The sequence below is a fragment of the Pinus tabuliformis genome, chromosome X, assembly GCF_031772625.1.
Source record: "Pinus tabuliformis cultivar Carrire ecotype Pingquan chromosome X, CPIR1, whole genome shotgun sequence".
Classification (NCBI taxonomy): domain Eukaryota; kingdom Viridiplantae; phylum Streptophyta; class Pinopsida; order Pinales; family Pinaceae; genus Pinus; species Pinus tabuliformis.
In genome coordinates, this window is record NC_142308.1 from 172,919,818 (window position 1) to 172,925,817 (window position 6,000).

Consider the following 6,000-nt stretch of genomic DNA (forward strand, 5'->3'; position numbering starts at 1 on the left):
AGGACTTGTCACAGACTTCTTGAATCAACCACTGGACCAATAAGTCCTCTATATCTTGTGTTTTAAAGTTTTCTTAGTTTATTACATCATCTGTGTTTCACAATCTAAATGATAAAGAAAAGATTTAATTTCAGAATATGCTTGATTGCACTCTGTTTTCAAGTCATTATTGTTCTCTGTGTTTTCTTCAGAATTAGGATAAGCAGTGAAATCTTAATTGCTCATGTTTCCTAATTCTTTTATGTTGATTATTTGTTAAAGAATACTTAACTGCTCCTTATCAGTAATCATCCAATTTCCCTCTTTAAATAGGTTGAAGGATCCTTAACTGCCCTTCACCCAATTTGAGCCCATTCCATTTGTTTCAAGTCTTTATTTGTTCCCTATTTGACTACCTTGCTCTGTGAAACCATCCTCTGTTAAAAAACCAAATCTGGAAAGCCATCTTCTTTGACTCCATTAGCCCAATGGACTTAACTACTATGTTTTACCTCTCTACTCTATTGAATCTCACCACCCAAACTCAAACAAAACCCTTGAACTTCATAACTAGCCTAATACCTTTTAAAAAAAAGCTAAATCATAAACAGAGAGCCCTCTGTGGATACAGATTGGCTAGATTTTATATCTAAAAGATTGGTCTGTGGTTACCTCGGCCTTCTTTCCCTTTCTTACAACTTTTGGGAAAACCTGAGTGATAACATCAATGGCGACTCCACTGGGGACCTAAATAATTTGTTTGTTACTATTGTTTTCTGTATAAGCTATAGACAGAGCTTGAAGTTAGCCAGGTAGCCTTTGAAATGCTTTTGCTTTGCAATTGCAGAAGTAAATGAATGCTACTTCAGTCTATCTCCCGTCTAGCTTATAGATTAGACAGTTGGTTTCAAATACTTGATCACTTCCTCTTTAGAAGAGATTTTTAAAGTTGTATTGTTAAATCTATTTCAAGAAAAAACCAAAAATACACCTAGAAACCTGGCTTCAAAAATGATTCATTACACCATATCAAATCCTGATCCAAATCCACCACCTGTGTTTGAAAATCCTAATCTGATTCCTAGGATTCTTAGAAGACAAGATAGCCAAGAAAATTCTGCTAGTTCTTGGCCTCTATACAAATCAAGATCCTGTCCCGTGAGGTGGATCTACCCTAAGGACGAACCTTTTGATGAGTATTTTCAAAACTCTTTATTTGAGACCTTTTTAGAATCTAGGTTAACCCACACAGTTCAAAATCCAATATTCATTGAAAATTTGCAGATTGAAGTTGTTACTTCACACCTTGACAGACATTTGCATAACTCCATTCAATCTGAGCTTACCTCTGAAAGAACATCTGTGATTACTACAGCTTCTCCAAGTTCACCATCAGCATCTCAAACTACCCTTTCCACTCCCCCATCTACAACACACATTCCCATTGTTATCCCTACTCCTCCAGTTGTTACATCTACTTCTACAACCATGGCAAACCGATAAAATCACTTCTTTTGAAGGTACTGGAACTTACACAGCTCAACAACATACCAAGAAAATGACCGACTATTTTGAAATATATGAGGTTGATGCTGATGATATTAAAATGAAAGTATTTGTTCAAAATTTAACTGGAGATGTTAGAACATGGTTTAGAGCCCTCCCTGCAAACAGTATCAATGACCCACAAGCTCTTTATCAGACCTTCTTGAACAGATGGGAAGAGAGGAAAGATCCTCTCCACATTTTATCAGAATATGAAAACCTAAGAAGAGGCACGCAAGAAACTGTCCAAGATTACTGTACCAGATTCAATAATGTCTACAATGCTATTCCTCAAAATCTCAGACCTCCTCCAGATTTGGCCTTGATCAAATTCCCTGATGCATTTGATTCTGATATGGCATACCAACTTAGGGAAAGAGCTCCTCGAAACTTAGAAGAGATGCAGAGTATAGCTGTCAGCGTTGAGGCCAACCTGATTTCTAAATGATCTAGAGCCAGAGCTGAAAGGAGGATACCTTTCAAAGAAGAACCTTTTGCCTTTGAACAGAAATTAGATGTTATTATTAAAGGAATGGATAGACTTGGAGATATATTAGAAACAATTGAGAGAAAATCCCCTTGGGATGGTCAACCAAGAAATACTGGGAGAAATCCAAATTTCAGGAAGAACCAAAACCCTAACACTGGAAAGATAGGGCCTGACCAAAATATTAGGCCCCCATTTCAAGAAAATTATGCTGAAGCCTCAACTTCTGATGAACCAACAGAAGACACTCAAATTAATTTGATGGGACTCAACAATGAACAACAAGTTTTCTTGACCTAAGAGGATCAGGAAGCTCACATTCTTAAACAATTCCAAACTCAGTCAGGTGAATCATTTGACTTTAGGGAGGGGTATGATACAACCATTTATGAAGTCCATAAACAATACAATCTGAGGAGAAGAAAAATAGATGTCCCTGAAACCAATAAACAGAAAGGTACCAAGCAGCCTAACAAAGGTAAGATCAATACTCCCCCTGTACATATTCTTTCTAGAAGAGGTCCTAACCCAAATAATCCAATTGTTGAAGATGTATCAGATAATCAACCACCTAACAGACAACCTTCCACTTCTACTCATGCTAAAGGAAATGTAGAAGAGCCTCTAGAACTTGATTTGGAAACAACTTCAGCCCATAATCCCACTCCTGAAGAGGAGAGAAACGAAAAAAAATCGAACTGTCCGAAATACAAGAACTCAGACTGAAAAACCTTTTAATCTTGAGACAGAAGTACGCAAACTAAAGATAGTTGTTCCATTATCAGAATTAGCTAAACATGATATCTACAGAAGTCAAATCAGCAGATCACTCAAAATTTTGTGAACGAAGATTCAGTAAATGTTTTTGATGACCAGCCTGAATTGATATTTGGCCCTGCAGTAAATGGAAAAACAGTAGAGGGAGAAGTTCCTCCTTTCTATGTAAGTTTAAACATACATGATAAAATACTTCATAATGCCATGTTTGATTCTGGTGCTTCCCATAACTTAATGCCTAAATCTGTAATGGAGAGACTAGACCTTGACATCACCAAGCCATATAAAGACTTCTTCTCTTTTGATTCAAGTCAAGTCAGATGTTTAGGTTTAATCAAAGACTTATGTGTATCACTAGTCCAATATCCTGCCAAAACCATCTTAATGGACATAGTGGTAGCTGATATTCCACCAAAGTATGGCATGTTATTGTCTAGATCTTGGCGTGCAAAGCTTCAAGGATCTCTACAGTTATACATGTCTTACGCTACTATTTCAGTGTTTGGTCAACCCAAGATACTATATAGAGAAACCTTAATGAAGTACGTAATAAGTAGTCAAGAGAAACCTCAAAATTTCCCTATCTTCTGAGTACATTCAGATATGGATTCTTTATCCTTTATAATGTTGAAATTGATCCCCCACATGAAATAAAAGTTTTAGCAGATGAACCAGAGCAAATTACAAACGAGAGGTCTAGTGTCCGAATCCAAGAAATCTCTGAAAATCATGAAACATCAGATAAACTAGAAGAAACTAAAAAACTAGATCTACCTATTAAACAGACCCCTGAAACTCCAAATACTAATTATGAACATGAAATCCTTTAGTACTTAGAATTTGATGGTTCTGTGAACAAATTAGGAGCGGGAGCAGGAGTCTGGGAGCACAATCTTGAAAACAATCATGGTGAAGGCCATGCCTACAGATTAAACTTTAGGTGCACTAATAATATGGTTGAATATGAAGCTCTATTGCTAGGTCTTAAACTGGTCAAGAAATTGGGAGCAAATAGATTGTCAGTCCTAGGAAATTCTGATTTAATCATTCAATAGATAAAAGGGAATTTCATAACAAATGATCCCAGATTAAGAGAGTACAGAGGAACAGCTATAGAGATACTCAATACATTTCTAGAAACTCAGCTTGCCAAAATTCCGAGAAAACACAATTTGCAAGCTCATAGCCTGGCAATGTTTTCCAGCACCTGTAAATTGCCATTTGAACCAAATCATCAATTCACAGCTGAAATTAGACACAGGCCAGCCATACCTGATAATGTAAAGAATTGGAAAGTGTTTGACAGTGATAATCAGATCAACAATTTTTTAACCCTAGAAGAAGAATTTTCTAGTACTAACATAGATGTAGATACAGTTAGAGAGTTTGATCCAACAAATCAAATAGAAATAGACGTTTCAGCAGAAAATGCAACTCAAATGCTTCATCCAACGAAATTTACCAAAAAGGAAATACAGGATCTTAAAGAAATAGACATTGATGAGATTATTGAAGGAAAATCTGAAGTTATCAATTTGAAAGACAATCAATTGCCCAAAGGATTAACTTCTTTGGAAGATCTCTTTGATTTCAACGATATTCCAAAGAAACCCAAGATGGAACCTCTAAAAGCAGACATTGAAGACTGTAACATAGGAACTGAAGAAAATCCAAAAATGGTAAAATTATCCAAATCTTTGCCCCCTAATAAAAAACTTAAATATGTTGAACTAATCAAAGAATTCCATGATGTTTTTACCTGGAGCTATGAAGACCTGAAGTCTTCTGACACCTCTATAATTCAACATACAATACCCCTCAAGGAAAATCAAAAACCATTCAAATGAAAGCTCAGAAGAATTAACCCTGTACTGCTTCCTTTAATTGAAAAAGAAATCAAATGAATGCATGATGCAGGGATAATTGCTCCAATCAGATTTTCAGAGTGGGTGTCTAATTTAGTGCCTACAAGGAAGAAAACAGGAGAAATCAGATTATGTGTTGACTTAAGGAATGTAAACAAGGTTTCTTTGAAAGACAATTACCCTTTAACTAAGATGGATCATATTTTACAAAGGGTAGTAGGTGCTTCTAGGATTTCACTTTTGGATGGGTTTTCAGGTTATAATTAGATTCTGGTTCATCCTGATAACCAAGAAAAGACTACATTTACAACACCATGGGGTACATTAAAATATGTTAAAATGCCATTCGGACTTAAGAATGCAGGGGCAATCTTTCAACGAGCAATGGACATAGCATTTGCAAAATAAATTCATGATTTTCTGGTTATATATCTAGATGACCTAACTGTATTTTCCAAATCAGATCAGCAACATTTAGATCATCTCAAACAAGTTTTTTTAAAATGCAGAAAGTACGGTATTTCATTAAATCCTAAAAAGTATTTGTTTGGTCTAGAAGAAAGCAAAATGTTAGGCCATATCATCTCCAAAGATGGAATCAGAATTGATCCTGCTAGAATAGAAGTTATTCTGCAAATACCCCACCCCAGAAATGTCAAAGAACTTCAAGCTTTCTTAAGAAGATTCATATCTAATTTGGCTGAATTAAGTAGATTGCTGAACAATATGTTAAAAAATGATTCAAAGGTTAAATGGACAGTAGAAGCCAAACAAGTATTTGAAGAAATTAAAATGGCTTTGACTAGAACACCAGTCCTTACAAGTCCAAAGTTCGATAGAGACTTCATAATTTTTTCATTTGCATCAAAACACACTATAGCAGTTGTTTTACTGAAAAAAGATGTTCAAGGATGTGAAAAACCCATAGCCTTTTTTAGTAAAGCACTTAGAGATGCACCTCTAAATTACAAAATCATGGAAAAACAGACTTTTGCACTTGCGAAAGCTATTAAAGACTTCAGATTCTATATATTGCACTCCCATGTAATAGCCTATGTACCAAATGTTGTTGTCAAAGACATCCTGACTCAGGATGGAATTGAAGGCAAACGAGGTAAATAGATAGGTAATATATTGGAGTACGATATTGAAATAAAACCTACAAAGCTTATAAAAGGACAGGGATTGGCTAAACTCATGACTGAAACAAACTTTCAAGCCCTGGATATTAATGAACTGGATAATGAACAGGTATGGCGACTCCACAAATCAGCCAGCCCTTCTTAGAATCACCTTGGTATGCTGATATAACTCATGTGTTATTAAACCTGCAGGCTCCTCCAGGGT